Here is a 10407-nt window from a genome sequence, read left to right as displayed (position 1 = left end):
ACTTACATCATTTTTATGATTTTCATGTCTTTTACATGTTTTATTATCATATATATATGTATATATTTGCAGGTAAAAAGATGTACAGATTTGTGTCCTCAAAAGTGAAAGGAGGGGGTTGGACGGCTAAAAGAGTGATGATGAGCAAATCTCACGGTTATGCACATGAGATGATGGGAGCGGTAATCGAGCGGAGAAAGGACCCTCATGTGAAATACAGTGACAAGGGATCACAAGTGACCATTCCACAACTGGCAAAGAACATAGCTAAGCGGCAAAGGCCTCCTGTGGAGGAAATGTTAGCAAAGAAAGCCAGAAAGTGATTTATGTTCAGGGCATAATCTTATGTCATGACTTACCGACGATTTAACTTTCCATGGCTGGACTTTTGTTATATACCAGGACATGATGGATATAAGCTGCTGCAGAGTAGCAAGTACGTCGATGGTATCTTGCAGAGGTATTCCACGCAAAGGCCAATTCACACTGGGTGCAACAACCACCGCTACATGACAAACGTCCCAATACATTAATTTCCACAGTGTGTTATTAATGACCTAATTTATGGTAGAGGACAGTGGACGGTCTATTTCCATGAGACACTGAAGTGTGCGAATTGGCCTTTGGCCTTCAGTGAACATAAGCCAAAACATCAGCATACATGTATGTCGCTACAATAATAGATAAAGACACAAAATACAAATTTAAGACGTTAAAACCTTTTTACTTGATTTCATTTAATGTGGCCCCATGGCAAAACTATGTACATAAGATGAACATGTAATTACACAAACGTCTTCGTAAAAGGAAGTGATCACAATCATAATGTTAACCAAAGTTTGTTTTGTTCTGGTTGTTTTCATGACCCCGATAGCTCATGGTAGAGCTTTGAGGCTGGTAGGCAGTTGATCGTTCATTAATTGTTCACACCACGGTTGGTAAATCTGCATATTCAAATCCTCTGTATATGTCATCATCTGCGGGAAACTTGGACCGAATGGTTGTCACCACACATGCAGGAAGAGGAATCCTTTTCTTTTTTCCAAGTCGTTCACCTTTCAGCATCCAATCCAATATGAAACGGTATGCAACCAACCGGAATTGTCTGAAAAACAAATTGTTCTATATTCAACAGTGTCTGAAAATTATGCACCAATCAAACATAAATAACTGATATCCATAAAAATGTTGTTTTTGCCATATTATTTTTGGTCTGTCTGTCCGTCCATCTGTTTGTCATGCAGAGCCTTGACCATAATTTATTTCCTTTGGCTGATATAGAGTCCAACCTTGGTATGCATTCTCAACGATTGAATGCCTTTCCATTGGCACATGTATGTAAACTATGTGATGGTAGTGCATCCTTGTAGCAGGGTGTTTATGTCTGTCCAGAACGCTCTCTGATAGCAGACTGGGGGTATGATGTTTCACAACCATATCTAGTTTTTATGAATAACTGTCTGACATGTCTGATGCAGTCTTACATGTATGCATACACAGTAATTTAAACTGGACTTGTATATAAATAAAAGCACTTTTTTACCTTTGAACAAAAAGAGTATTATTCTTGTTATACATACATTCTCTTTTAAATGAAGTTTGGGCTAGGGAATGCCTGGGTTATATCAAGGAGTGCAGATTTAAATTCTTCAAATCTAAAACAAAAAATCTGCAGATTAAAAAAAAATGGTGATAGCCAAATGATGATTGAGGCGTTCTAAATTCCTCTTAAAGATGAACACCATATACATGGTGGCTTTTTCTGTGTTTATATTTAATTAAAAGGACGTTTTACGTTGATTTATTTCTCAATTTAGAACAGGAAAATTGTATGGTTGAAAAAAAAATGCAGATCTGTCAAATTTCCTTTTTAAGGACACAGAAACACCCTGGATCTAACCCTGAATGTGTCCCCTGTTCTCAGTTCCAAAAAATTCTTGAGGACATGGATTGAAGTTTATTAAACGCTGTGTCATGCAGTTTTGTCGGTTATTGAAGGTACATGGTAAGCAAATAGGACTAGAGTCTCTCTGAATAGGAGATTTGTCAGTGACCTGCCAAAGGTCAGTGGTTTGCCATGGATAGGAAACTGACAGGCTGTCAAATGTAAGTTATAGGTGAAATAATGTCGGCACTGCTGACTCTAATAATTTAATAAATGAAATCCATCTTTCATATGGTTCTTATCTTCTGAAAAATACTTTAATCATGGCGAGAGACATGTTAGTAAATCACAAAGGTTCGTGGTTTACTGGGAATACTCCACTGTCCTCCAACAATGTCATGTTCTGGCCGTCTTGGACTCGTATAAGTAAAATAATTTTACAATAGCAATGAACCAAATGAAATCAATACATATATCAATTATCGTTATTGTCACAGAAAGTTTTGTTTTGTACATGTAGGCATAATGATATTTTGTATAGGCCTGAAGACTATTGATTATTTAAAATTATGATTTGAAAAAAGGCTTGTTGTTGTGCAAGTGTCCCAAATATTCTGCTCATAAATGTGACAGCATGTAAATTTCATTTGTGTAACTGACTAGCTGAATAGGAACAAACAATTTGCTGATGTCTCACTGTAACCCTTTTTACTCCGAGACCCACACCAGTATGAGGTAAAATGCCATTGGAAGGTTGTTTGCCTGGGAGTTCCATTTAAAAGTCACTAGTAACGAGTGAGTGATCTTAAAACTTCTCATACCTATGCTTGGTTTGATCCAGAGTGTCCTGAACAAGTTATACGAAGAGGTAGAGTTCTGTAAATACATACGCATTTGTTAGAGTTCCTCTAGGTCCGCTTGGCTTTGGAAATCTTCTCCAGTTGTACTGGTGGCTCCTGAAGTAGGTGTCCAGCACAGCTTCATTTAGGTGAGCCACGAAATCTGGGTGCTCAGTCACACACTTCTGTACATAGCCTGGATGCTCGTCGTCTTCTTCCACATCGGTTGGCTCAGGGTCGAATTGGTCCACTATTGTTTGTGCTTGTTGGATTTCATGACAGCACACACATTCGTCTTCTGTCGGCATGGCTTGGCATTTCTGGCATGTGCACCAGTAGTCGCCGGTAACCCGGCCGGCTGGTATGGCCGCCATTGTGGTTGTTCTGTCCGCCTCTTCAGCCGCTCTTCTCCTGGCTTCTACTTCTTCTGCTGTCAAGTTTGGCTCAAATTGGTAAGGCCGAATGGTTCCTCGATGAAAAAATTCATCTTCAGAAGACGAACTATTCCCAAAAGACGCCATAGTCTCAAATGGCAAGTGAATTTGGTCGGTCGTGTGTAGCGTGTCAATGGCAGTCAGTGTGTTATGTTGTTGTTGTATTGGGCGAGATGAACCCGGTGCGTCACTTCCGGAAGGTAATTAAAATGATTACTTAGTTAAGGTTAATTATTTTCTGGCGTCGTTGGCACGAATAGACATTAAAAAATAACTCGAAAAGACTGAAAGCTGGTTAAAATCCGTTGGTCTTTCCCTTTAACTTCATTCATCAAAGGGCCACTGTCAGCTTCAAACTCCTGTGACACTTAAAAAAGTAAAAACACTTAAATACAGAAATACAGAAGAGACAGACAACAATATTCAAAGTTTCTCGCAGCGAGGAGAGTGAAACCACATACCCAGTGTCATGCCGCTCCACTCTGAATATGCAGTTCACACTCCTCTCCTTTTATTCTCTTTCGGGGCTCCCTACTACATGGTCGTGCAACTCTAAGGGGGGGTGGAGAAGACAGTTGCACGAGCTGTATTTGTTTGTCTATGTGTGTGTGTGTATGTGAGAGCAACTACTTTTAATGTTTTATGAGTTCTTTATCTTGACACATTCTTGCAGGATTAACATGAGCATCTGCAGAGTCGCTGTTGGTGCATCCAGGCACCTCCAGGACCTGGCGGTCACTGGGGGGTCTCTGATCAGGGTCACGGGAACATTCCTTTTTCAGCACAGTCAAACACTCTCTCGATTATCTAAGCAAATGGATATAAGGGTGATAACAAACAAAATAATACCTGTATCTACATTTTATTCTAACAGCCACCCATCCAGACAACGTTAGAGGAGGTTTCAAGCCAAACCTTTCAAGCGGTGATTGTGATTTCATGTTTTGTTGAAGAAAAGCCCATAATTTGTGGAACAATTTTCCCTACAAAGGAGAAATATTTGTCAGTTTGACAATTGTCAATATGCCCACACTTTGGACACATTGTCTTGTTTCATTGTTTGGCAACTACTTCACCAGTCCCCTTAAAAGGCTCACCCTTCATAGTGTAGTGGTTAGCACGTTTGCCTTACATGCAAAAGGTCCCTAGTTGGAAACTGGGTGGAAGCAAGGCCTTTCACTTCCTTCTTTTACAAAAAAATCAAGGTGACAAATTGGAACAAGGATATGTGCTTGATCCCCGAAGGTGTGTACACGGGCATCTGTCCCCAGTTTGGACACACAATCCATATTTCCCGGATGACTGATCGGGTGCATCACTGGCCTGCACGAAGGGGCTTATAGGAAAGAGGTGGTTGCTGTGGTGTCGTTGCATGCAAACAACATCCTCATCCTTGGCACAGCGAAGACCAAGGAGGAGAATAATGGTCGATTCGGTCCGCTTACACTGGCAGGATTTCAGGAAGTCCTGTTGAAAGCCTGGCCACTGGTGTGGTTTCCGTCATGCAGTGGTTCGCCTAACACTGAAGACACTCCTTCACTGGCGCTGTGGCTGAGTTGGTCAAAGTTCCTGTCTCGTAAACAGGAGGTCCTGGGTTCAAATCCCAGCAGTGCCTTGCATATGTGTTTCAGCGACTCCATTTTTTTCCAACATTTCAAGTAAATGTTTTGAATCAGACGTCTTGTTCTGTGGAAGAAATATCCATCATTTCTGATGTCATATGTAGCATAAATGTCATATGTACTACAATGCTCTCGACAAAGGCAAAAACATTGTGAATTTGGACATTTGCGGGGCTAAGAAAACAGACCACATTAGCAAAACAAAAGAGGTTCGGGTCTAACATTTAAGGGAAGCGCTCTGCTATCTGAGGTAATTCCCCTGCTGCTACAATGTTAGCAGAGAAGGTCCAGTCACAGAACTAATTTGGTTCCTTTGCTGGAGTACGTCAAAGTGACACTGTCTCTGCCTTTCTGAGTGCAAACATAATGCGGTCCCTGGTGGTCTAGTGGCTAGGATTCGGCGCTCTCACCGCCGTGACCCGGGTTCGATTCCCGGTCAGGGAATTGACATTTGGGTAGGTTTTGACTGGAGATAGGATTTGTCTTCGGCCACGGTCGAATGGTTGGGGTCATCTTGAAGCTCAAACCGTTGTTATCCTGAAGCGACTGACAACAGAAATATAAACAAAACATGGACTACACAATAAGACAAGGTCCTTGACTGACAATGCTGTCAGGACTGGGTTTAGGGTGAGACAGAGCATTTGTCGGATGCTCAGGGATAGATCCTTGTTAGAATAAAATGTAGATAGAATGAATATAGCATCAGTTATCACCCTTATATCAATTTTCTTAGACAATAGAAAGAGTGTTTGAATGTGCTGAAGAAGAAATGTTCCTGTGACCCTGATCAGAGACCCCCAGCAACCCCCAGGTCCTGGAGGTGCCTGGATGCGCCAATCGCAGGTTACAAGCCAAACCTTTCAAGCGGTGATTGTGATTTCATGTTTTGTTGAAGAAAAGCCCATCATTTGTGGAACAATTTTCCCTACAAAGGAGAAATATTTGTCAGTTTGGACAATTGTCAATATGCCCCCACTTTGGACACATTGTCGTGTTTCATTGTTTGGCAACTGCTTCACCAGTCCCCTTAAAGGCTCACCCTTCATAGTGTAGTGGTTAGCACGTTTGCCTTACATGCAAAAGGTCCCTAGTTGGGAACTGGTTGGAAGCAAGGCCGTTCAATTCCTTCTTTTACAAAAAAATCAAGGTGACAAATGGGAACAAGGATATGTGCTTGATCCCTGAAGGTGTGTACACGGGCATCTGTCCCCAGTTTGGACACACAATACATATTTCCCGGATGACTGATTGGGTGCATCACTGGCCTGCACAAAGGGGCTTATAGGAAGGAGGTGGCCGCTGTGGTTTCATTGCGTGCAAACAACATCCTCATCCTTGGCACAGCGAAGACCAAGGAGGAGAATAATCGTCGATTCGGTCCGCTTACACTGGCAGGATTTCACAAGTCCTGTTGAAAGCCTGGCCACTGGTGTGGTTTCCGTCATGCAGTGGTTCGCCTAACACTGAAGACACTCCTTCACCGGCACTGTGGCTTAGTTGGTCAAAGTTCCTGTCTTGTAAACATTAGGTCCTGGGTTCAAATCCCAGCAGTGCCTTGCATATGTGTTTCAGCGACTCCATTTTTTTCTCTCCAACATTTCAAGTCAATGTTTTGAATCAGACGTCTTGTTCTGTGGAAGAAATGTCCATCATTTCTGATGTCACATGTAGCATAAATGTCATATGTACTACAATGCTCTCGACAAAGGCAAAAACATTGTGAATTTGGACATTTTCGGGGCTAAGAAAACAGACCACATTAGCAAAACAAAAGAGGTTCGGGTCTAACATTTAAGGGAAGCACTCTGCTATCTGAGGTAATTCCCCTGCTGCTACAATGTTGGCAGAGAAGGTTCAGTCACAGAACTAATTTGGTTCCTTTGCTGGAGTACGTCAAAGTGACACTGTCTCTGCCTTTCTGAGTGCAAATATCAAGCAGTCCCTGGTGGTCTAGGTTTTGACTGGAGATAGGATTTGTCTTCGGCCACGGTCGAATGGTTGGGGTCATCTTGAAGCTCAAACCGTTGTCATCCTGAAGCGACTGACAACAGAAATATAAACAAAACATGGACACACAATGGACTACACAATAAGACAAGGTCCTCGACTGAGAATGCTGTCAGGACTGGGTTTAGGGTGAGACAGAGCATTTGTCGGATGCTCAGGGATAGATCCTTGTTAGAATAAAATGTAGATAGAATGAATATAGCAGCAGTTATCACCCTTATATCAATTTGCTTAGACAAGAGAAAGAGTGTTTGAATGTGCTGAAGAAGAAATGTTCCTGTGACCCTGATCAGAGACCCCCAGCAACCTCCAGGTCCTGGAGGTGCCTGGATGCGCCAACCGCAACCCTGCAGATGTTCACGTTAATCCTGCAAGAATGTGTCAAGATAAGAACTCATAAAACAATAGAAGTAATTGCTCTCACATACACACACATACACATAGAGAAACAAATACAGCTCGTGCAACGACCATGTAGTAGGGACCCCCGAAATGGAATAAAAAGAGAGGAGTGTGAACTGCATATTCAGAGTGGAGCGGCATGTCACGGGGTATTTGGTTTCACTCTCCTCGCTGCAAGCAACTTTGAATATTGTTGTCTGTCGCTTCTGTATTTCTGTAATAAAGTGTTTTTACAAGTGTCACATGAGTTTGAACCTGACAGAGCTTCAGCCAAAGCAAAGCCAGGTAAAAACGTAATCATGTGTCCCTTTGTTGGAATAGTTGCATCTTGTGCCTGTAGTGACACTGCCTGCAGCGATGGTTATTTCACCACCACCACCTGCTCATACCCCATTGAAGCAGCAGCAACCACCTCCTGTGTCAAAAAAACTCAAACAAAAACCATGTCAGTGCTGTGGCCAACCAAAATCAAAATATCAAGTGGATGGGACATCAACCATGACGTTTATCAACAAGGCCCTGTCAAATACTCTTATTGCTGCAGAAGGTCTAACAGACCCTAAGATTCCGTTTAAAGATTTCAGTCAAACAGACTTCTTCCAGCGAGAGGTGGATGAGACAAGAAAGAGGGTGGAGGAAAAACAGCAGAAGAAGAGAAAGAGGGAGGAATCTCCTCCACCCCCTGTCCGAAAGTGCCTCTGCAGGATGCAGCTGAAGCAGGGCCGGAAAAGCCCCCGCATCCACGCTGGCTTCAGAGAAGTACATCTACTGCCCTGACAAAGTGTTCTCCATCTTTCGATAGCACAGGATGGAAAAAGAGATGAGCTGGAGGGAGTTCCAGGCCTCTCCTTTCTATGAAAAGGAGAAACAAAGGCGGCAAAATAGGTGTCATTCTGAGTTCTGCCCTTTTGCAGGAAAAAGAGCCTTTGTACTTTTCACATGAACTCTAAAGAAAGGTACAAGCTGAGAGACACTGCATTGGCCAGGAATTGGACCCGAGCCACCCACTTGGCAAGCGAGAAGTCTACCACTGAACCACCAATGCCACATGGGGTTGCACTCTCGGAGAAAAAAATTAAACTGTCGAGTGGCTGAGCCTATGCAAAGTGGCACTGAATGACAAAACATCACAATGTCATACTCTTTGGATTTAGCACCTTCTGACGTAACGGGATCCACAACAATCATGTCAGCTGTGGATGCACCGTAGCCTCGTCTTTGAAAGGCAAGTGACAAAAAGAGGTACGTGGATCAAAATTCAGCTGCCAAAGTTTCACGGACCAAGCACCCAGGTACTGCTGGGCTTTGAACCCAGGATCTCCTGTTTATTAGACAGGCACTTTCACCAGCTAAGCCATAGCGCCAGCTGAGCATGTCAACCTGGCAATGCTGCCTTTGATTTTGTTTGACAACACAACAAAGCAGTGGCTCAACACACAACACAAGACTTGGACACACAAGGGTCTGGAAATGGTCCCTGGGACTGACACAAATAACTAGGCTGTTAATCTGGACTAACATAACATAATACCCACATGGGAAACAAAACGCAGAATGTGTGAATGCCTTTTAAAAAGTGGACTCTGGAGGGTCAGGGTGGCCGAGCGGTCGAAGGCGCCGCCTTCAGGTTGCAGTCTCTAATGAGGCGTGGGTTTGAATCCCACTCCTGACAGCTTCTTGCATCTTGAAGTGGCGTCACCCTTCATTCTAGAGTGGCCGAGGCTGTTACTCCTGGGCAGTAAACCAGGGGTGCTTTTCAAAATGTCTGCTGCTGAAAAGTGTACAAAGAAGACCTATTGTATCCTGGGGTCTTGCATTTCTCCTGAAAACAGTCATTGTACCTCAACATGACCTCTGATAAAAAAGTATGGAAATACCAGTAGAGGACTGCTGGAATTGGAACCAATGAGCCCCTCTTTGCTAGACATGTAATTTGACCAACTAAAGCATCGTGCCTGTGAAGCATGCAGACTTGGCATGGTGCCTTTAGTAGAAAAAGAAAACCTGTGCATCTGGCACGGACACAAAAACAGTTCACCAATGGGGAAAAATGTTCACACAAGGGAGGGAGACCAAAGTGTCAATTGTTACCTGTGAAACACCCTCGAGAGGTAAAGAAAACAGCATGTCAAAGCAGAGCGTCAACAAACCTCTTGGTCACCAAGACTGCAAGGAGCAGATCAATGGGGCAGTGGACCCCATTATCCTCTACCCAAAATTTAGACCACGAGTGCAGAGAATGTGGACCGTGAAGGAACAACAAAAACCCCCGTTGACAACACCCCACCCCTCATAACCCCCCGACCCCATAACCAACAGCACAGAGCCCAGTGAACTGCGAAACACCCCCATCAAGGCCACCAACCAACCAGGGAAATGTAAAGGAAACAGCATTGCACGGAGAATGCGGTCCGTTAAGGATGAGTTAGTCGATTTGAGCTGGAAACATTTAATGCAATGGTGTCCTGTGGTCGGTTAGCTCAGCAGCGTGGTGCTAATAAAGCCAAGGTCATGGGTTCACCCCCGTACTGACCATTCTTCTTTATCTGCTCCAGGAACAACAAAAGCCCACGGCGAAAACCCATCGGGCCCCATAAACAACAGCGCACAACCCAATCAACTGCGAAACACCTCCATCAAGGCCGCCAACCGATTGGGGAAAGGTCAAGAAAACAGCATGGCAAAGCAAAGCGGTGGCAAACCCCTCGCGCACCGTGACTGCATGAAGCAATGGGGGCGGCTACCCCATTGTCCTCTACCCAAAATTTAGACCCCGAGTGCAAAGAATGCGGACCATGAAGGAACAACAAAAGCCCACGTCGACAACACCCCGCCCTCATAACCAACAGGACACCACCACAAGGAAAACCTATCCAAGGGCACCTATGGCGTCAATGTACGTCAGGTTGGAAGCGTCAAACCAGGGTGAGGTTTACACACCTTGTCTGGTCCTCAGGGCGTCCGGTGCCATGAGTCCCTACAGAAGTAGCACTATGCACGAGGCGCTCCACATCAATTGACAATACTGTTATTGGAGCAAGGAAAGAAATCAGGGCACAAACACCAGTCATGTTCTCGGTCGGTAACACACATCACTCACATCGGGCCCACCGCACCACCACCAGAGGTCAGCCCTGAGGATCGGCCATAAGAAGGCATCCACCAGTAAGGTAGAATTACACTAAGAGGTATTAATGCCGGGTTGTACAAATTGG

The 10407-nt window shown here is 44.0% G+C and overlaps 3 non-coding genes across 3 annotated transcripts; all 3 read left to right on the top strand.

The window, feature by feature from the left end:
* Positions 1-4699: 4699 nt before the first annotated feature.
* trnat-cgu (transfer RNA threonine (anticodon CGU)) lies at positions 4700-4773 on the top strand. The gene has a single exon. It is a non-coding gene; the product is annotated as a tRNA-Thr (tRNA).
* A 379-nt stretch (positions 4774-5152) lies between these two features.
* Positions 5153-5224, top strand: trnae-cuc (transfer RNA glutamic acid (anticodon CUC)). Its single transcript has one exon. It is a non-coding gene; the product is annotated as a tRNA-Glu (tRNA).
* Positions 5225-6265: 1041 nt separating this feature from the next.
* Positions 6266-6339, top strand: trnat-ugu (transfer RNA threonine (anticodon UGU)). Its single transcript has one exon. It is a non-coding gene; the product is annotated as a tRNA-Thr (tRNA).
* The last annotated feature ends 4068 nt before the right edge of the window (positions 6340-10407 follow it).

This window comes from Doryrhamphus excisus, linkage group LG7 (assembly GCF_037039965.1).
Source record: "Doryrhamphus excisus strain RoL-2023G ecotype Guam linkage group LG7, RoL_Dexc_Guam_v1.1, whole genome shotgun sequence".
In the NCBI taxonomy this organism is placed as follows: Eukaryota; Metazoa; Chordata; class Actinopteri; order Syngnathiformes; family Syngnathidae; genus Doryrhamphus; species Doryrhamphus excisus.
Note: the sequence above shows the minus strand (reverse complement) of the source record. Positions and strands in the feature narration are given on the sequence as shown.